Source organism: Pelodiscus sinensis, chromosome 15, assembly GCF_049634645.1.
Source record: "Pelodiscus sinensis isolate JC-2024 chromosome 15, ASM4963464v1, whole genome shotgun sequence".
Lineage (NCBI taxonomy): Eukaryota > Metazoa > Chordata > Testudines > Trionychidae > Pelodiscus > Pelodiscus sinensis.
This window is the reverse complement of record NC_134725.1, coordinates 31,683,826-31,707,091: the sequence shown is the minus strand read 5'-3', so window position 1 is coordinate 31,707,091 and position 23,266 is coordinate 31,683,826. Positions and strand designations below refer to the sequence as shown.

The following is a 23,266-nucleotide window of genomic DNA, read 5'->3' as shown; positions in this document are numbered from 1 at the left end:
GAATAAGGAAAAAGTTACAAATCTTACAAAAGAAAGAGAATTAAAAGGGCACTATAATGATAAAATAAATGAGGTTCCTTTTAAAGCAAATGTCCTTCTCTATGTTTCTAGTATTGTACTATGTGTAACAAAGCTGGACAGGTTTTAAAAATCTAGCTCATTTTTCACCATTTGTGCTGCTTCCTTTTGGCTTGTCAATCAGTTTCGGAAATTAAAAAAATGGTCGATTTCAGTCCTGTTCTCCTGCACTAGTAAATGACTGAGTACCTAGATCAACGAACTGGAAAAGGAGGTTTGAATACTAGAAGCCATTAAAACTGTTTTAGTAATTTACACATATTTCTATTAACACATGTCTGTAATATACTCTCCCTAGCCCTGCCTCTCCAAATCCTAGTAATTAAAATCTATCAGAGCCTTTTTAAATGAAAACATATCACCACCAATGCAAAAAGGCCCAAACATCCTCAAGCATTAAAAATTTCCAGTATCGGATGGGGACAGACTGTGTAACACCTACTAGATCTAATTCTGCTCTCACATTCACTAGCATAAAATCAGAGTATCCCCAGTGAAGCCACTACAGTTACTCCAGACCAACAATGCTGTCACTCTCAGCAGATTTTAGCAGAAATTCCTCCAAAGAGCCCTGAAGTTTACGTGAAATGGATTTTCATTCAGTTGTTCAGGTGGGTCAGTGCCAAGGAGTATCCCAGCCAGACACCAAACTGGAACCCAATCCACCTCGCACATTAGCGCCCATATTCCATCATTTCATCATCAGAGATGCCTTGTTCACAACCTTACTTACATTATAGCTAACCTTGACCTGGGAGGGGCTGGGAGAGGGGAAGAAATGGGACACAGTCAAAGGGGATAAGCAACTTCCTCTAAAGCTATAATTCCCACTCCCCAAAACATCTGCTAGGGGCCATGAAAGTGCAATGCATGTTAGGCTCTCTCTCACTACAATGCTTAGAGATTATTCCTCCCACCTCACAACACGGCATACAGATGACATATTCCTAGACCTTCAGGACTACCAAAGTACACCACCTCTCTGTCCATCCCACAAGGAGGGCCTTGAGACATGGAAGTCCTACGCATTTACCCTGTCCCTTAGCAACAAAACCAGAAAGGGATTCTACCATTTATCTAGGCCCTCAACTCAATTTAGGGCTCTACTACTGTTTTCAGATTTCTATGCTAACGTATTTGAACCTAGCTTTATCATACCTTACAAGCCACAAACAGCCCATCAGACCTTTTTATCTGGCTCTGACGATCCCATAAGAGAGCAGCATCGGAGGCCTGCCCCACTCTGTCCAGTGCTGCCCACCCCCTGACTCACAATTCCCTGATGAGCACCATCTTCTGGCATACAGTAACACATTATGCAAGCATGACATCACCGCACTGTTTCTGGGACTGAAACTGCCCCTTCATGGCAGCATGTCCGATCTCCTCCTGGTCTCTTAGGGTATGTCTAGACTACATCCCTATGTCACGAGAGGGCTGTAAATTAGACATACTGAAATTGCTAATGAAGCAGGGATTTAAATATCCCATGTTTCATTAGAATAAAAATGTCCACTGCTTTTTGCCGCCACGGCGGCAATTTGCCAGCAAAAAGTGGCAGTTTAGACAGGGATCGGTCGACAAGGAAAGCCTTTTCTGACCGATCTTGTAAACCTCGTTGCACGAGGCATAAGGGATCAGTCAGAAAAGGCTTTCCTTGTCGACTGATTCCCCATCTAGGCTGCCGCTTTCTGCCAGCAAATTGCCACGGCGGCAAAAAGCGGCAGCCATTTTTATTCTAATGAAGCGCGGGATATTTAAATCCCTGCTTCTTTAGCAATTTCGGTATGTCTAATTTACATCCCTCGGGATGTAGTCTAGACATACCCCTACAACCCAGCCTCAAGAGCCTCAAAACTGCCCAGCAGTAGCACTCATGACAGCGCTTGGTACATCCGCACTGATGTCACTGCCAGCAGGGCCTCTAGAAGTCCCCAGTACTACTCCAGTAGAACAACACCCCTGCTGCACTCCAGGAGTCTTCTCTCCCCCCACCTTCTAACATTCCTTATAGAGCCCTCCCTACTACACCCAGAGTCCTCTCCCCCACTTTGCAGCATCCTTCGTAGAGCCCCTCATGTCACACCACATGAGTCCACCCACCTGATACTGGCCCACCGTATAATTTCCATACCCAGATGCAGCTCTTAGGCCAAATTTTCGCCACCCTGCCTTACTGCAAGGTTGTAATATTATGCAGCATGATCATTCATAAGGCACCATTAGACATTTTGGTGAAATGTATTATGTGGGATTTCTTTTAAACACTACAGGATTGATAAAGCATGAGGCTTTATGTAATCAGCATGTTAATACCATTCACAGATGATTATCTGAAACATGGAGAGGCTGTGAATACCACAGAGGATTAAAGGAAAAAAGAAGAGGAGATGAAGATAGAGGACTTCTGTGCAGAGTGTAGAACAAAAGGGCTGAAATAACAATATAGGAGTTTCAGCAAGGAAAAATGCAAGCAAATACATCGGGAGAAAGATAATCCAACAGATCTGAGGATAGCAGTTGACACTAAGTTAGATATCAAGGTGCATTGCGATATGACAACAAAAAATCCCCAATGATTCTAAGCAGAATAAATAGAGGCATCAAACTACAGATATAAGAAGTGAGGGTCTCTCTCTCTCTCCAGCTCTGGTGAGACCCCAAGATGACACAATACTTGTAGAGAATGTAGCCTGTGATTGTCCAAAGGGACTAAGGAAGACAGTAACCAATCCTAGAGAAATTCATCATAATACAGTTGCCTAACGAGGTGCATGCACAAAATAAGGCCCCAGTCCTGAAAAGTGAATAAGAGTTGGATGCCCAACTTCTATCAGTCACTCACCCTGACAATCCCAGCTTCAGCATATTTCAGTGGGCTCCAAACTTTTTTAGCACAGGATCACATTTTGAATTTAAGTGCAATCCAAGATCTATCGCAAACTCAAAAACTTCTGTCCCACCTCCTTCCCTGCCCCTCATCTGAAGTCCCTCCTTTTCTTTGAAGTCCCATCCTTCTCACTTCATCTTCCCCACCCTGCTCAGGAAACAGGAGGTTCCTGGGGTTGGGGTCAGCTCCATGGCAGAGGTTCAGGAAAAGCATGGCAGTGGGAGGAGGGGCAACTGAAGTGCCAGCATTTGACCACCTCCCAGCCAAACCAGTGAGGATCACCTGTCAGAGGCTCCAAGATCTACCAGCAGATCCCAATCCACTTGTTGGTGACCAATGACATAGCACAAAACAACTAAGGGGGAAAGGAAAATGTCTGTACAAGGAAAGAGTACAACTTAACTATACAGTGATTAAGATAGAGGTACCAACCTTGCAAGCATCTGAAGGGTGAAAACATTAAGGAAGATGATTCAGCATAGCTCATGTGGGTGTACTCGGAATAATTAAAGCAAAAGTAAATTTACGAGTAACATCAGGGAAAACATATTGGCAATAATTTCTGTCATAGTGAAACAGTCCCGAAGTGAAGTGACAGAAGCTCCATTTCTTAAGCCATTTAGAGCTGAGCTGGAACAAGTGCTGGAGAATATATAAAAGGGACCAAGTTTATCCTGGCTTGAGGATGAATGAAGAGTGAATGTAAAATGTCTTTTCCATTTTTCAAATTTCAATATATTCCTCAAACAGCTCCTGGACATTTTCTTATATGTCACTTAGATATTTACAGATTTACAATTGCAAGCAATTTAGTTTAATTAAGAATTAAACTAAATCTCTGAAACAATTACTGGGCCAAATTACACACACATAAAAATAAATAATTTGTATTAATTTACACTATTAAATAAACATCAACAGTAATTCTACAGTTATTCAGGTTATATATTCTTCTGGACAGTATATGAGCAATGATTTTTATGACTAGCACTGACAGGTTTTAAGCTGGAAGTGCTGTCATTCAGGAAATAACAGTGCTCTCTGTGTAACGATGTATACTTTTTTTAAAGCCACTTAAAACACAGCAGTTTATTAGGGTAGACATCAAAAAAAGGAGTTTACTTTTTGATAAATAATGAAAAATGCAGCAGTACTATGTCTGGAAGTTTTCATGGATGGCTTCTTGTTAGCATCTAAGGAAAACTGTTCTGAATGCTCACTAGCTGCTGCACGTTTGCTATCACCTGAACCTCACAGCTTATTACCTTTTTTCTGCTCTAGAAAGAGTAGTTCAAAGAGAGAAGACCTGAGAAAATATGCCAGATATGTCATTACTACAACCACTGAAAGACAAAGTAATGTCAACCTCCATAGTGTGAATTATTACCCTATAGAGCTTAGACAATAATATTTTCTACCACCAAAACCAGCTTATTATGCCAGAAGCCAGAAAAAAAACCCACAGCCTTAAAACAGAAGTACAATGACTGAACTGACAACTGAACAGACAATCTGAGAAAACAGGCTTTTTATACCCTGCAATAAATGTTAGATCTTGCAACAGAGATCCAAGTCTCACGCTGACTGACATAGGACAAACCAATGATGATTATTATTTGTATTACCATCACACCTAAGAGCCCCAGTCATGAACCACTACCCCACTTTGCCTTAAAAACTGGGAGAAGAGGCAATCCCTGCTCCAAAAAGTTTGCAATTTAATCAGAAAGAATTGAAACCGGCAGGCATGTCAGTGCAAGGAAACTGTGAGAACATGTCAGCATGACAGGCAGTGACCTCTACACACCAGCAACCTACCATTGTCAACATTTCTTGTTAGCATGGTGACAAAGGAGAGTTTGCTTCCAATGTTATCTTGAAATAATATGTCTGACCCACAGGCTGAAGAGGCTGGACCCACCACACTACATAAAAGAACAGCCCCAGCCCAGGTGAGAGCTTCCAACAAGAAGCCTGCAACTCATTAACTTTCCTGGGAATTGTGGGTACTTGGCATCTCTCAGCAATGAGACCCTTACTCATTGGCAACACTGATTATTGCAAGCATTTGAGTGTGCATGTCTATGTTGGGGAGCATAAACAGCAACATAGCAGAGCACTGATTTTGACAGAAGAGATCAAGAGTCCGAAGATTAAATTTAAGACAAATGGTAGCTAACCTGAATTAAAAAAAACTATAGGTGGAAACGTGGGCATTGGTCCAGACCACGCCTGAGCAAAACACTGCCCGCCAAGCCACTGGATCCAGCCAGTGGAGGCAGCAGGGTACCCTATTCAGGCTCCCCTGGTTGCCCTGAAGCCCCAAGCACTGCTCACAAATGCAGCTGCTGAGCCCCATTTCTCTTTCAAAACTGGAGAGGAGGGGGGAAAGCTTCAGTAGCTGCCTCTGCCCCCAGCACAATCCCACTGGCCAGTTTCTAGCAAAAAACTGGCCAATGGGAGCTACGGTTTGAATAACAGGCAGCCAAACAGAACCATACCCCCTCTCCTTGGCTCAGTTATTTTCTCTCTCTCTCTCTCTCTCTCTCTCTCTCTCACACACACACACACACGCACGCACGCACACACACACGGCTGGGAAACATTTTAAGCTCTGCAGGCCTTAGATCTGCAGGCAGGCAGGTTTGGCTGGTGAGTCTCCTAGCCACAGCCTGCCTGTGGCATCCCAGCCATTCCCTTCCTCAACCCTCTGACACCCCCCCCCCCGTCAACATATCCAAACCCTCTGCCCCCCCAGATCTGGGACCCCCAATCTCCTGCCTCAGATCACAATCCCCTCCTACCCTAGGTCACGTCCCTAACCCCTGCACTCCAGTCCTCTGCCCTAGATCACAACTACCTCCTTCACCCAAACTCCCTCCCATTCTCCATTCCCCTCCTGCACCCCAAACTCTTACCCAAGCTGCCTTCTGCACCCAATCTCCACCCCAGGCCCCATATCTCCTCCATTAATATCATGGAAAAGTGCAGCCCTCAACCACTTTCCAAAATCTTGGATTGGCCCCCAGTCAAAAATTTTTGCCCATCCCTGGTCCAGATAAAGACTTCCACCGACCACTTCTCTCATGTCATGTTTGGAACTGTTTGCAAAAGCAGAATGCTTGAAAACATGAATAAATTATTTATATTTTATCCTGCACAATAGCAGAAAAGGTCATATTTAGCTTTCTTGTCGGTGGAGAAATATTGAGCTTAACAGCAGCTCAGCAATATATTTTAGTTTAAGCAATAATACCATCGCATAAGCTTTCTTGTACAATCTTTTGATTTACCACCTTATATAAACATTTTCCAGGGTTTGGTTCACGTTTGTTCTATTAAGTAAGATGCCAAATATTCTGCAGAGTATTGTGATATTGACAGCAGATGGATGATGCTTAATAATGAAATACACATCCACAGAAATTTGCATGCAAGAATCTCAGAATTTTACATCAGGAGATAAACAGGATAAGAATTATTTGTGAAACAAGAAAAGTATTGTTTCCATTTCTGGAAAAAGGCTGGCCATAGAAGCCATCTACACTTTGTGAACATATTTTTATTTGTAGGCATTTCTATGGTGTTCACCATTGCAATATCTGAGTTTTGTACATCTTTGTACAGTTTAAAAGAAGAGAGAACAAAAGCAAAGTATTAGCCTATAAAAAAACAGAACAGAAAACCTTCTATGTGCTTAAATCTTCAGCACAGAATTACAAGCACAACTGTAATAAGAGCTCATCATATCACTGCTTCAAACCCTATTGGCTTCATATCAGAAATTAAGGCTCCTCCCTGACTTGATAAATACACTATAACATATTGATCAAGAGCAGACAACAATGCATACATTCACTCCTTCCTTAGTATTTTTACAGCTCTCCCCTAGTAACTTCTGTCAATATATATAGTCTCATATAATCCAGGTCGCATGGCAGGGCTTCTCAGCAGCTTTCCAAGCCTCACAGCCAGAGTGCAAATCTCTTTTAGGCATGTTTTTATTGTCCAAACATAACCAAAAACAGTTACTAAGCTCTCAGACTTTCCTTGTATCTTCTCCCAGGGAACATTGGAAGCTCTGCTTCCAGCAGCTTCCTGTCTCTCTGATTCACTTTCCCTCGTACAATTCCTTCTCACTATAACTCCCTCAAGCCCCTTATAGTAGGGCTATTCAACTTGGGAAGCCCCGGAGGCCACAATGATAATCACAGCACATGCCAAAGGCTGCAATTTAAGTGTAGTTGCATATCTATGCAAATAGTTTATTTCACACTCACGGGAAGGGGGGGCATAAATACAAATCACTTTCCACAATGCGTTGGTGCTCCCAGCACTACTTCCCTAGGGGATAGAAACACATATACCCTGTACCCGTCTATTCCAGTCAGCTCATCTGCTTGCATCTTTCAGTACTCACCCCACCCGGGAGATGTCTCGCTATTGAGGAGCGTGCTCCCAGTGGAGGCCACGTTCAAAGGATCCCACCCGCAGGCCGTGGGTTGAGCCCCACATAAATCCAAACTGCACTGCGGACAGCAAATAAAAGGGCAGCGGGCCGCATGTGGCCCACTGGCCACGTATTGAGTATCCCTGACATAGCAACAAGTGCAACCCCCACCCTCTTAATTGGCCCAACTGGGACCAGCTGCTCTGGCACAGGGGAGGCTGGACTTACTTCAGTTATAGGGGCCAGCCAGTCTGTGATACAATCCCCCAGAACACCTTCTGAAAAGTCTGCCTCTTTCACATATAGGTTTTTATTCTGGCCTGCATGTTCCCATCTGGACTGCAATGATCCCTAAACCAAAACAACAAAGTTTCTATGTGAACTCTCTCATATACATTCTTTTATATATTGTATACCTCCATAATCCCCCACAATCCTTAACACCACTCGAATAATTCAGATATTCATCAGGCACAGTCTATAGAACCTCACAATCTTCTCTGGGGTTTCGAGGTGTCTGCATGCCAGCTCTACTTCTCCCTCAAACTCACTGACCACCATGATCAGACAACCAAGCCCTCTGTTCTTGAGCTGCCAGATGCCCTGCAACCAGCTCCTCTCTTCCTTGCCAAATCATTTGTAACCATTATTCTATGGCCTCCAGTCACTCCATGAGGATTCCAGTCCCAGGACAGGAGCTATAAAACAGGTGTGTCTGATTCCTCTTCTGCAAAGGACTAATGTTTGTGCCCTTGCCCTCTGGATGCCCACTGTATTCCACTAGCTTCAGCCTCTAAGTCCCCTCTATTCTCTGCTCCCCCTTCTATATCTGGAGCCTAGCCAACTCCCACTCTAGCATTAAGCACTGCTGGTTCTCACTCTCTCACTTCACAACTCTCCTGCTCTAGCATTAAGCACTGCCGATTCTCCACCCTAAACCAGGCATTTGCTGTTCCAGTTCTATTGAGTGACTGACAGTCTTCTGCTGGGAGGTGCTTACATCCTCTAGTTCCTGTTGATATCTTTTTTGCTGATCTTGCAAGTGCACGTTTCCTGTCTGTCCCACTTATGCTTCCAACTCCTTCTATTCCTTTCCCAATTGACCTTTGGTCCTCCCTGTTTTAGGATGACTGTCAAGATGTTATTCTATTTTCCCTGCATTAGGGCTGGAAAACCCAGCCAGTTTGTCCCCAAGATTACTGGCCGTGGCAGATTCTTCCAACCATGACATGTAGCTAAACTTTTCAACTTTGAATCCCTATTGAACATCTGCCAGATGGTAAACACCAGTCTCACCATGTATACAGAAAACCCACTTAAGGAGATTCTTTACCATCAATCCATTTTCCTGGGAAAGAGTGCACCTGCAGCTTGAGTCCACAAGCACCTCTACCATTGCTCTTCCCCATCTGACTAGTACCACATACGGGGCTGAGTCCCACTATCACTCAAGAGTCGCCACCCAAAGCCACCAGTCTGGCTGTCTCAACCACCCAGGTAAGCATCCTTGCTTAGCATGCCCAGGCTTGCCACCCTCAAATCCACTGAATTGTGATACCGCCGAGGGAGCTTGGCTAGTCCTTTGAACCCCCATATTGGGCAACTTGGGGGGGTCTTCCTCCATTGAGAGTTTCCTTGCAATACCACCTGTTGGGCCACTCTCACTTTGCAATGCCATTTAAGTTGCTTGTTTCTTCAACCTCAGAAATAGCTGCTGCCCATTCAACTGCCTCCCACATTGAGACAAGCAGAAATCACCTTACCCGGGACCTTCAAAATCTTATCCAGGATGACTTGGTCTATGATTTTCTCTACTGATCTTGGAGCACAGCCACCAAACTATGAGGTCCTATAATTTTGGAGCTAATACACCCACGGTCGTGTCCCATGAAAGGACGGTTCAACCCAACAGGCGTTCAAATGCACCTACAGAGTCAGTCCCAATCTATCTGCCTGTGCCTCACAACTCAGGAATGGAGCTGTCTGGGTTGCCCAAATTGATTCCCACCTGTACTTGCCTCTCAACGCTCTGGAGGAAGGCTTCCAGGTTATCTTCTGGCCCTCATTTTGCCAGGCTGGAAACAAGCCAGCCCATTTCTCACTCATGTACCAACCATGTCCCACTGAGACCCTTGGCCCAGAAGTTTCTGCAGCCACTCCTGTTGCTGGAAGTGGGCTTCTGACCTTCACTGTCAAGTGCCATATTCTGCCTATTGTTGCATCTGCAGGCTGTCCATCAAGAGCACAGTCTGTGCATGTTGCTGCTGTTCCCTCTTCTAGAAAATGTGGCTGTCTGCTGCTGTGACATCTCCAATAGACAGATCACCTCCATATTTCTCAGACAGTAAAATGAGGTGGAGGCAGTGAATCTTAAAAGGAAACTTGGAGTCCCTTTCTTTTCTTTTTCACTAATGATCAGGGGAGAAAGTAACTTAAATTTCTTACAGGTACTGTCCTGTCACAACCCAGTCCCTGCCGTCTCTTTAAATAGCTCCCCATTGGCTTTTGCCATAACTCTGCCAGATCTTGCTGGAGCTGCGCTCCAGGGCTCACCCCCTTACTTTCATTTCTGCTAATGATCCTCATTCTCCCCTGGAATTAGAAGCTGATTCAGGTGCCTGCATTCTTCATCACAGATCACAGAGGCTTTAGGGGGCCTCAGTGACACACCCAAAGTCTCTTTTAGGCAGGTTTTTTGTGTCCAAATTTAAACAATAAAAACAAAATATTTCTTAGCTTAGAATCTGTACTTCATCCCTGCCCAGGGGACTCGAAAGTCCTGCTTCTACCAGGGTTCTGGTTCTGGTTCACTCTCAGCCAGTTCCTTCTCACAGCCAACCTTTCACTGGAACATTGGGAACTCCCTCAAACCCTTTTCAGCCACAACTGCAACCCCACCTCTTTAATTAGCCCAGCTACAAGCACCTGCTCTGGCACAGGGGAGCTGGATCTACTTTAGTTACAGGAGTTAGCCACCCTGTGACAGTACAATTAAAGAGATCATAAAAACCATGTAAAAGATGTACAAACACATTTTGAACGCACTAAAGATATCATACTAAGAACAATTCTGGGAAATTGTGAGGGTGACCAATTTTTAAGCAACTGGGGAAAAATATTTGTGAGCTTTGTTTCATTGTAAACAGAGGAGAGGTTTTGACAGCAGAACAACCCATTGTGAAGCAGAGTTTGGAATCTAGTCAAACTCCTCACTTGACAGACTGGAGTTGGAATTATAACTCACACACTCCACAATTTGCAGCACACAGCAGAGTTTTCCCAAATGCACAAAAAAGTAAAAGGAAAAAATAGAGTTAATGAATTACTTCCACTTTCAGCCCTCAATCCACTTCTGATGGCAACAAGCACCACACGGATATGAAGCACCATTTTTCGGAGGCTTGTACCAGTAACTTTAGTGCGGGTTTTTTCTCCCTTTTTTCCCCCACATAGTCTTGAAAAAGTGAGCTGACACCACACATCTGATTGAACAACAAGATGTGTGTATGTGAAATTCAGTGTGATAATTGCTATTGGAAGCGTAAATCCACGTGAGTGAATATTGCAATGAACTGTGCTATATATAACTAAGATCAGGACTAGAAATATGGAGGATCCATAAAATCCCATGAAGCCAGGATAGCTTAATACATCTCAAGCCCAGACGTGCTGTAAGAATACAGGGGGAGGGAGCAAACTACAGATGGCTTTTCTCCCCTAATTCCAGGCTTGGACAAAATACCACCCGTGGGCCAAATCTGGCCAGCCAAGCCGCCAGATCCAGCCCATGGACGCTGCAGGGAGCCCCAGGCAGGCTCTCTGCTCGCCACGCCCCACACACAGTTCAGAAAAGCAGCTGCTGGGTCAGTTCCCTTTCAAAACTGTGAGCCTGGAGGGGAGAAAAGCTTCAGGTGCTGCCCCCGCCCCCAGCACAATGTCATTGGCTGGTGTTTGGCCAGAAATCAGCCAATGGAATCTGCCTGTTTGAACAATGGGCAGCACATGAAGCACCACACATCCCTCTTGCCACTCACAATTATTCACACAAGCATGAGGCTCCTGGGGCATGTGTGGGGGCGGAGCAGGCAGGCAGGCTACCTCAGAAACTGCTAGGCTGCTGACCGGGAGTCACCCAAGTAAATGTCCTGGCCAGAGCCTGCCTCTGCCCCCCACTCCTGCCCCTTTACCCGCATAACCCAAACCCTCTGCCCCTCTCCTGCACCCATATCCCCTCCCAGAACCTGCACCACAATCCCCTGATCCAGATCACAAACAAACCCCTCCTGCCAAAGGTCCCAACCCAAACCCCTGCACCCCAATCTCCTGCCCTAGGTCACTATCCCCTCTTGCCCTAGGTCACAACCCAAACTCCTGCACCCCAGTCTACTGTCCCAGGTCACAACTGCCTCCTTCACCCAAACTCCCTCCCAGACCCCAAAATCCCGCCTACACCCTGATTGCTTATACCACACTCCCTTTTGCACCCAACTTCCATCCCAGACCCCACACCTCCTCCATTAATATAATGGAAGATTGTGGCCCTTGACCACTTACCAGTTCTTGGAATGGCCCCCCGTCAAAAACTATTGCCCACTCCTGCCTAATTCCATCAGAAGAGGTGCCAGTGCTAATTGTCTATTATTCATCCTGCTGAAACAATAGTTCATAGGCTTTTAGTTCTGGATATAGGACAGCATGTTCCCAATTTGTCCAACAAGGACAGAATCATTTTAAGTCATGAAGATGGTTTACCATATGGTACAGTCAGTGATTCTCAAACTTTGTCAGACTGTGGGCAACTTCTAAAGAAAGGAAGATTTTCAACTCAACTTCCAAAATCTCAACCCTTGCCCTGAAGCAGCCTCTGTGCTTCGTTATATAAAGAAATAATACTAAGACGGTATTAAAGATGACATGAGTAAAATAAACTCACTTTACTGTGCAGAGCAGAAGGTGCTTTCTGCCCCCAATTATTGTTCCAATTTATCCCTGCTTTTATTTCCTGTGAGAGCAAGAGCTGACATTAATTGGTTCTAACCCTTCTCTTTTAGCCTACTGCTCTGCAAAATGTGGTCACTGTTGAATTTACCTCAAAAGGGACATGAAGCAGGCAAGAAAGATGCAAAGGAGCACTCGGAAATGCTTTTATTTTAAACTGTCAAAAAAAATCTGGAAGTCCTGACAGTGAAAAGAGTTCTAGGCTGAGCTATCGCTAAGAGGCAGCATAACTCAAAAACTAATAAGTGATCCATCAATGTGACAGAAGGAGTTCTGTAAGCCACCTGGAAGCATTACACTAACTAAAGCACTACATTGAGAAAACAATGGACTGTGCTATGCCATGGACCTTTTCTGGGCTATAATCTCAAAATGGATGGTGACCTTTCATTTAGGTTGAATGGAAACCTAACTTGATCTGCCAATGGACACTCACCTTCAGCCAAGATATTTTTTTAAATCACATGTTTTTTAAAAAAAGTTGAACCAAGCTTTCCCTGGGGAGCACTTTTCTTCATAGAATGTAGTTCCCCAGAGAATCTACCAGAGTTATCATTACTCTAAATTCTTTGCCAGTCTCAATACCCAGTTTAATTGCTCCTGACTTTCCTTGATGTAGTTAAGTCAGGATTCTCAAACTGAGCCCATCAACACAACTGCTAAAAGTAATGCCCTCCAACTGAGAAAACCCAACAAAATTCAAGACCTCATATTCAAAATTTTTCTGCTCTCTCCCGGTGACACTCATAAAGGTCTTTTCAAGTTATCTTCTTTTGTGCTAACTGACCGCCCCAGAAAACAGTGACAATAACTGAATACAACGATCTACCAAAAGCACAGAATAAACAGAGAGTTAGAGGTTGCTTGTAATGATAGAAGGTCCAAAGACGCCTGGCAGAACAAGTTTAAGAAGATGTCCCTTTAAGTTGACTGGAGGGGCAGCTGTTGAACAATGCAAGGTATTTTCTCTCAGAGCCCCCTGCTCTGGGACTAGGGATGTAAAATACCTGTTAATCAGTTAAACATTAGTTTGGCATTTAACCAGTTAACCAGCCCCTAGCCTGCGGGACTCACCACCACTGGGACTAGCCACGCACTGGGGCCACTAGCTCCCAGTCCCCACCAGAACAGCCCCTGCCTGCAAGGCACCCAGGCTCTCCATGGACAGAGGCTGCTCCATACTGAACAAGATCCAGCCCATGAAAGATTATGCTCAAATAAAACTGAAACATTTTTAGGTGCCACGGGACCCTTAATTGTTTGAGGCAAGAGAGTATGGCAGCAGTATAGGCATCATCTGCTGAGGCTGGAGAAAGTGGAAGGGAATGAAAAGGAATCAGGTTCAGAGAGGGCAAGAAAAATGAGGGGGGAGGGGAAGGGACAAGGAAATCCAGGAGTCTGTCCAGCCCAGTGTCCCTCTCCTCACAGGAGTCCATTAAACCCTTGGATTCTGCCAGAGACTTATCACTCTGTGCCCCGTCAATCAAAGCTGGCACTGAGGAGAGAGGGACCCAACATATCTATTACACACCTCAAATCTAGGTCTCCTGTAGCAGACATCATGAGCTCATGGGGCTCCACAGGCACAGGATCCCATTGCCAGAACAGAGCTCTAGAGCCTTGCAATACACTTGGGCATATTTCTCAGACAAGTAACAGTGCCACTGAACTTTGACTGCATCACACATCTTTGTATAGCCACCACCCTCCTGGGAGTCCTAGCAAGGCTTCACAGTCGGGGCAGTGAAATGAGAAACTAGACATGATGCAATTTAAAAAATTTTGTCCAGCAAATGTCAGCAATCCCAACTGTCAAATAAATAATTGAGATGTATTCTGGCTTGACATGGGGGGGAAAAAAGCCACCTCACAAGTCCACATTCCAGTGTCTACAAACTGGCCATACCACTGAGCTGGCAAGAGATGTTTATAAGCCCAGAAGATGGGCCTACGTGGGAAAGAAATTGATCTCTTTGCTTCCTCATCTCAGGCACATGATATTTCAGAAAGGGAAGAATCATCTATTTCTAGGCTGGACTACGTGACCATGTAGATAATGCCTGGCATATTGTGGGAGCCAAGAGAACACAAATAATTAACAGTGAGAAAGAAGGTGGCTTTTTTTAAGTGAATGTGAAAAACAGGCACATCACTTTTTGATATTGAAATTTCATTTTCAGCACGTTCCACTTACCCATCTGTTACTGAGCCAAAAACAACAGGGCACAAGGGACTTGTTCAATGAGCAGTGAACAGGAAAAACAAAGATGTGCATAGTGTTTAAAACACAAATGGTATACACACCTGTGCATTTTGCAGAAGTCATACACTGGGTTTTTATATTTGATATATACAATTATATTTGACTCAACATTAGATACAGTACCTGCAGGAGTCTTGATTTCAAGATTCTCAAGGGAATGATCAAGTTTCTGTATACCTTTCCCTACTCCTTCAAAAGAGAAATAAAACAACATTTTCCATTTCTATAGTGATTTATATCTGAGGATCTCAAAGTACTTCACAAAAGGTACCTCATAAATAGATATGTACACTCATTCTACAAGTGACCTAGGCACAAGGAAGTTAAGCAACTTACGCACAGTCACACAGCAAGTGTTCCCATAACAGAGCCCAGGTTAACTCACTCTAAAACCCCATATCTAAACACCAGAAATCCTGTCTTCACTAACAAGCTGAATTTTTTATCCTGCATTGTTCCAGTGTATCCACATCTTCATAAAAATAGCAGTGTTTACTTTTGGGTAACTAGAGAAAAACAAATATGCTGGTGGAATTCACACAGATCATCATCAAAAGAACAGGACTATGCATCTCTGTCAACTATCAGAACCATTTTAGCCTTTAACTCAAAGAACTCAGAGTCATGTGTGTTACAACTGCATTATTCTGCCCAAATAACACTATTTTTTTCTTTTTCTAAGACATCAAACGACAGCATTATGATAGTCACAATTGCAGAGATTTAATAATTTAAACAAAGGCACACATGAGAGGAAGATATTAAGAAGTGCTTTTATTACTGCTAGCAACTGAATTTCTGGTCCCTGACACTAGAAGTACTATTGAAAATGATATGCCAAAAATCCTCAGTACAAAACTACAATTTAATTATATAAAATGCTGTACAGAGCTGTAAAAGCCATGAGGCTTTTTTATATGAAATAAAGCTCTCAGAATAAATGAGTTATCTGATATATGATTCCCAACAGTAGAAAATGATTAATCACAAAACAGGATATACAATCCCAACAGTGAATTAGGAAGCTGTACACATATTACTCTTCCTTATCCATCTTTAGCCACAATTCTCTTACCAACTGGGCCAGCTTCTGAGGCTGGAGACTGAAAGAATAACCCACTTACTCAATGCCCCATCTGAAAGACAGGGATGATCCTATTTAAAAGGCTATTTTAGGATTTAAATGTACTACACAGAGTCAGCACAAGGTACATGAAGATACTTTAATAATGTTAATAAACCTGGCGGTGGAGAGAAGTTCTCACAGTAAAGACATTTTGGCATTCTTAGCAACAGCCGAAATCTAGTTATTAGCTAAGATCAATGACTAACATGTTATTACCTAACATTTAATTATACACCCATAAACATAAGCTTAGAACTAGAATATATAAGTATGTCTCTTTAGGTCTACATTTATTGTTCTAATAATCTCATTAAGAAATTAATTTTGTATTTATTGTAATAGCACTGAACATTATTTATTTATCCAGCATTAACATCAGTGTCATTTATTTCTAAGGGACTTTTACTGTTTCCATATTAAATAAATTATACCAACAAAAGACAACAAACATAAAGACCATTTTATCTAGACAGTTGTAATATTTTATATATTTAAAAATCAGTAAGATTATTTCAAGTAACAATGCAAAATTTCATAGGACTAGCTGTTTTCTCACAACCCATCAAACAAAAATATATTTAGAAAAAGGAGAAGAGGATTGGGGAAAGGAGAAACCTTAATATTATTGTACTAACAGTTGCCTTAGATCAGATATCTCACATATTCCCAAAAGAAAGACAGCGATGTAGCTCTTAGTATATAACATATAGCGCATGTATTTTCCTTTGAATGCAGTTTTGCACTGAAAACAAGTGGGAGACAGCAGAACGCGACGAGCCAGCCTTCTGCAAACTGCTGGCTACTGCTCGGTGGACCATGATGTGGGAACTATTTCTGTGCTAGATTACAGTGAAGACACTGCCCCTGCCACTTGTCAAACTTCTATCGTGTTTATTGCAGTTCTGTTAAAACTGTTATAACAAAAACTTTTCTGGCACTACCAAGAGTCCACTGTAACATTTAACATAGTAACATTTTAGCACTTTTCGATGGTGAGCTACCAGGGCTGGATGTGATCACACACCCAACACTGGGAATTTCAGTGAACTGTAAGGAGATTCTTAAATTAAGTATCTCCTGCAAGCATATTTTTGTCTAAACATTTTGTAGCTGTTTCTCCCTTTCTCCCACATTATGAAATGATCAACATTTTGCCTAAATAAGATACCATCCTACTTCCCCTGATGAATCTGCTTGTAATTTGATATCAAGCTTTCAGATGCTATGGTAGAACTGGGTAGTGCGTTTCTCTCTCAGAATCTTCTCTATGTAAGTAGCTACAAACATTTTAGTATCCCTTCCTCCTCACCCCATTTTAAGTGTGAGTCTGTTGTAAACTGAAGTGAAAACAAAGACAATTTTATTGGAAGTGAAGGAATTAAATTAACAACACATCTTTAAAGTCACTAGAGGCTACACTAATGGGTCATTCAGGAAATTGAGGTTACTTATCTGTAACTGCAGGTGCTTCCAAACTTGTGGTCCCTATCCTCTATTCCACCTGCGGGATACACATGTGCACAATGTGCTTTAGTCCAGAACTTCTTGCAAACAATGTCCATTGGCACACGTATGTGCCATCACTCACTCATGATCCTCGTTGAAGGCATAAACTTAAGGGTGTTGTGGGCGGACATTTCTCCAGTTTCTCACACTTCCTGTAGTACAATGAAGCTGTAGCAGAGAGGATGGAGAGTGGCAGTGGAATACAGACAGGAACCACACAACTCAAAGGACTTCCCGATACAGGTAAGTAACATTCATTTCTTCGAGAGAGAGAGAGAGAGAGAGAGATGGCCCCTAGGTGAATTATTTCCACATGTGAGAGATTAATAGCAGTAGTCAACCAAGCGGTACAAAGACAAGGAAGTGAGAACGGATCTTAGTAGTGCAGTTCCCACAGTCATAGCCACAGCTGACAACGGTACCAGCATGTATGGTCTCATAGTGAAAGTATGCCGCGGGGCCAACAGCCTCAATAGGCCCTTAGGCAAGGTGGGGGGACGGGGACCCCTGGAAGGGACAGTGTCTTGGGCAGGGGGAGTGGTGCCTCAGGCTAGGCAGCTCACTCTCTTCCCTCCCCCCAGACCTCCGCACATCACTTCATATCAGTGGGCCTGAAACTGCCTAGATATTTCTGTTATATTCATGACATTCAAAGATGCAGCTAAAGTAGCTGGCCTCCTGGTAAAATGGGCCTTTGCCTTCTCAGTGGGGCAACAAAAGGTAATACAACCGAAGATCCATTTTGAAAGTCTGCATTATATAGGCTGACCTCTTGATCATTATGCTATGGAAACGAATAGCTTAGGTGTCTTTTCTACTGTTCTCTGGCTCTTTGCTAATAAAAGGCCAAACCCCTCCTAAGAAAATGCAGCTCGCTCTCCTTTTCCAAGGCATGCAATTTTGGAAAAAATACAGATGCGTGGATGATCTGACTCATAAAACTCAGAAACTACCTTGGTTATGAATCTCAGGTGGGGGCTTAGCAAGACCTTTTGCTTATAGGAAGGTAGTAGATAGTGGACTCCTCATAAGCACTTCCTGTTCACTAACTCTTCCCATCAAAATCACAAATATCAGAAAGATCATAATTGCAAACAGATGTAACAGAACACATGCAACGAAAGGCATCTTAAATGACAGAGTAAAACTAAGATCCCACTAAGAAACGAACTTCACCATTGGTGGAAAAGATCTAAGAATCCCCTTCAGAAACCTTCTCATGGGACAGGCATGAAAAGATTATATAGCTATCCACTGAAGAATGGAAAGGGCTTAGCTGCTAAATGCACCTGTTCCATGACCTGAAGGCTTAAGGGTAAATGTACCCTTTAATATCTGGGATGGCAGCAAATTCCAGAGACAAATAGCACTGATGAGCCTTAGTGGAGAAATGCGTCGTTTAGCTTAGCAATAGTTCCTTGTAGAAGCTTTTCTACTTTGGTTAAGGATGGACTGCACCTTCTTGGGACATGAACATTGTATCTCCAGTGCCCATTCAAATATTGAACTCTGAGTTGCAAAGTCACTAAAATGCAGCGATATGACCTTGCCCTTGTGGTGCATTAGACAGTCCAGCAATGTAAGGATATTTATGGGTGGTTGTACTGACGGCCTCGACAGAGCTGTGAGAACTGTTACGAGTAGTTGGGAGTGATGAGGATGACCCAAGATCTCTCAGTGGATTTTCAGAAAAGCTATGGTAACAAAGGAACTGGAGAGAAAACCCAGTCCCAGTGACCTTCTGCAGCACCTCGAAGGCACTTCCAGAGAGTTTTTATCCAGGGCCACTCTGGAGCAGTGCTAGGGAAGCTTCCTGTTCACCTATAAGGAAGTAATTTTCCAGCCTGGCTTTCCCCATTGAGCAAAGATATCACTGAGAACCAAATCATGAATCTCCCATTCATAATTCATGGAAAAGTGTCTGCTCAGGCAGCCTGAGCTCCAAAGACTGACTGTTTCTATGCACAAGATCTCATTCCCTCTTGCATGTTTATATAAAATGCATTTGTCATATTGTCCAACATTATCTGAACATGTTTGGATTGGATAAGTGGGAGGAAGGCACTAAAAGTCCAAGGGATTGCCCTGAGCTCTAGTAAATATGTGTGCTTCTGAGGGGTTCAAGACACCCTGTGCCATATAATCGCCCACGTGCACCCCCAACTCAAAAGGGAGGTGCTGGTCACAAGTGTCAGTGTGAGGAAAGGGATACCTACCCAAACTTTCTCCAGCTTTGTCCACTAGCTAAGTGAGCCTAGAATCCTGAATGGAATTATGACCTTGTTATTTATGGGACTCTACTCTTGTGCATACAGCAAGAAAAGCCTGGCTGGAAGATATCACAGATGTAACCTGATGAACAATATCATGTATACATGAAGCCATCTCACCAAGGAGGGAAAAGCAAATTCTGACTGATAGCCTGGATTTGAAAATGACCTGGTTTAAGACCATGCTCATGGCTTGAAACGTTTTTAGAGTTAGATACGTGCTTGCTGTAATCAAGCCTAACACTGACTCTAAGTGGTGCACATACCTCATGATAGTCAATGTGGATTTCAAGATTGACACAGACTACTGGGAAAGGTAAAAGTCTGGGCAAAACATTGGTTGCCCTGTGGACATCCATGTAGATGCCTATAAGAAACTCCCTATAAGAAACTCCCTTGGATGGGACACAGTAATGCTTCTTGACCTTCTTAAGAGCAGGAACACAAGAAGCAGGGGCATGCCAAACAGAAGATGGAGTGACTGCCTCATCCAATGGCTATGACAAAGTTGTTCCTGGAACCATCAGCACCAGATCCAACTTACCCATCTCTGCCAAATTCTTTGAAAGGAGCAAAGAAGTGATAGATGTCTGGAGTACAGCTAACATCCTCATTACTGCCTACATGATGGATGCATTGGCAGAGGAGAACTATATGGCATAGGATACCATCTCAGTTGAATAAGGCTTGTCTAATTGAGTCTGGATGGAGGTTGGAACCTAGACTTTCTAAAATTCTCTCCAGGAACACCTCTCTTCAATGCTTCAGAGACTCTTGCAGAGCTTCTGATTAATCAAAAAACTAGATCCCTGATCAGTAGTGGGACCAATGGTACTGAGGTCTGCACGTTGAGGCTGGTGAGTTCCATAGGGTAATGTTTTCATCTCCTTGTGATAGACTCAGTCTCTGGTTTAACAATGTCCTGAAATATAGATGGCCCCAACAGATATAAATGCAAATAAGGGAGAGCAAAGATGTCTTTCAAGGAGATGTATGCCTCTGATCATCCTGGAGTACAAAGAGAATCTGTTGGTGGAGCCAGATCCTGACTGGTCAACATGGCATTCTGCTTCCTCCAGGGCTGCATTGATAACAGGTACCACCCTGGTCTCCAAAATGGACAGAAGCACTAGGAGGTACCTATCCACATCTTCACCACCAGAGCCAGTTCAAGAACTGTCAGATCTGTACTCTTCTGCACCACAGTTTCCTCTTGTTGAAAAGACTGAGTTGGGCCTAAGACCTTAGCACATAAGCACACTGGTTCTCGTGACTTTGGTGAGGGATTGCTTCTTTTTGGGAAAGTCTTAGACGTAGATGACTTGTCTTTAGGTCTATGAGGGTATGTCTACACTACCCCGCTAGCTCGAACTAGCTTCTAATCCGAACTAGCTGTACTCCTCGTGGAATGAGGAGTACAGCTAGTTCGGATTAGGAAACCTAATCCGAACTAGCTACTCCATGCCACGTGTAGCCGCGCGGCACGGGGTTCGAACTAGCCGGGATTTTAAAATGGCGGCGCCCGGCTTATGCAAATGAAGCCCGGGAAATTCAAATCCCGGGCTTCATTTGCAAGTGCGGTTTGCCTACATTACCCTCCTAGTTCGAATTAAGAGGGTAGTGTAGACATACCCTGAGTGTAGTGTGGCGACTGCCCCCACTCCACTAAGGGAAGCATTAAGAGCAGACAGGAGGGAGTCTGTGCAAACCCCTCCAAACAGAGAGAGGCTTATAGGGAGCAAATCAAAGGGCAGCTTGCTGGGACAGCCCTATTATAAAGAGCTGCTCAGCAGAGCAGTTGGGTCCAACCTGACCAGAAAAGGGGAAGGACTGGTTGTCTGGGAGAAGCATTTTAGGAAGTGCAGTGCTGAGCAGGCTTGAGGCAACTATAAGCTGCCCTGGTATAAGTTGGTTCCACATGAATGTAGTTGATTCATTTAGGAACTGTTCTGTTATAAGTCCTCCTATTCCCTGATCTTCCATTGCTCAAAAATCATCGCTCAAACAAGTCAGCCGCTTGAACACAAATCAAAGAAAGCAGCCAACTCGCATGCTGCACAGATGCAGAGGAATACTTGCGCCAAGCATTGACACTCTCTGTCTTCATTGTGTGGAGTCATGTTTGTGCTAAGATACCGCATGCCCACTGTGTCATCCTTTACAGTACATTTCATTTCTGATTGATATGTACAGTATTGTGATACTGTATGTTGCACAACCCTTCCAAAGCCTAAGGAAACTGCAATGTTTTTAAAAATAAAGTTGGTGAATGTAAGAGGCATCACATTAGTGTTAGTCAGGATGTGAAGTTGGATGTATTAGACCGTAAAAGGAAGGGTGAATGGTGTGCCGATACTGTGTCTCCAACACCCATACGCACAATTAAGAATTGTGAAAAAATTTTGAGACATCAACACTTGTGACACAGCATGCTTGACTTACCCCTTGACAATGAAAGCATCCCTTACTTTCCTGTGAAGCCTTCTCTTGAGGCTTCACAGATAGCCTCCACTCCTGAGCTCATGCTCAGTGAAGCACTGCCTGCCTGTTGAGGCCTTGTATGGATAGGGCTGGTAGGTGTCCAGTATTGACCCGGATGGTCTGATATTTTTTCCTCCTGTCCAGTAAAAAAAATCAGAAAATACCGGACACCTAAAATGTTCGGTATTTTCTGCTTTTTTCCCCACTTGCAATGAGGCGAAAATACCAGACACCTGGCAACCCTACCACATTCAGCATCCGCTCCCCCCTCCCCCCAGGTTCCCCTCAGACCCTCCGAACTCCCCCTCCTCCCTGCTTACCTAGTTCCACTTGGAAGCTCTCTTCCCACACAGAGTAAGACGACAAGATGGCCGCCAGCAAAAAACCCCTCCAAAGGCTTTAAAGGGGCCATGCTGGGGTTTTTTTTTTTTTTTTTTTGGCTTAATAACTGTCTGGGTCTTTTTTTTTTCCCCCCCTCGACAGCTTTTGTTTTTCTCAACAGTGTTTATTTGGGGGGGTTTTTTTTTGGGGGGGGGAGGAGGTTTCGGTATTTTTGATTAAACCATCTGGCAACCCTATGTATGGGGGGACTGCTCTCCAATTTGCATCTGATTGAGGCTTCATTGCCTTTTTCAAGAGGTGTTTTCTGAGTTTCAGTTTCTGATCCTCACAAGCTCATTGTGGGGTAGGGGAGGAGATTGGCAGATGCTGCACTTGGAAGAAATGTAAGCTTCTTAAGGAAGTACTGATGTTTCTCTCTAACAGAAAATAAGTAAGGCCAGGAAACAGTTTTTGAACCCTGGGGTCCTGGACATAATTCCAGACTTCTTGGGGGGGGGAAATCCCCAGGAGAAGAGAAAATACTATCTATGCTATAAAAAGTACTATAAATGAAACTATAACCAATTCTCTTAAAGTAATGGCATAATAAAAAGGAACTAAGGACACTGACGATACCAACTCAGACCATGTGACAGTGAGAAGGAACTGGAGAAGTGTTGGCCTGCACTGCCCTTTATAGCCTAGGTTCAGCACAAGGAGAGCTATGGTGTATGGAGGGGCAAATGGATACTGCTTGCAAGAAATTCCAGAAGGTGTGGATGCATATCCCATGTGTGGAATACAGATAGGGACCATCACTCGAAAAAGAAATTAATCCATCTGAAAGCTTCCATGCATTACAATAAAGTACATTTTTGTAAAG

The 23,266-nt window shown here is 43.6% G+C and overlaps 1 protein-coding gene and 1 long non-coding RNA gene across 13 annotated transcripts in view; both read right to left on the bottom strand.

Moving 5' to 3' along the window:
* Nucleotides 1–23,266, bottom strand: part of PITPNM2 (phosphatidylinositol transfer protein membrane associated 2) — a 263,306-nt gene that overhangs the window by 200,121 nt on the left and 39,919 nt on the right. The gene's annotated exons all lie outside the window — the stretch shown is intronic.
* LOC142818509 (uncharacterized) lies at nt 10,853–22,341 on the bottom strand. Its single transcript, XR_012896009.1, has 2 exons — nt 21,022–22,341; nt 10,853–20,959 (listed from the first exon to the last, which is right to left on the bottom strand). It is a non-coding gene; the product is annotated as an uncharacterized LOC142818509 (long non-coding RNA).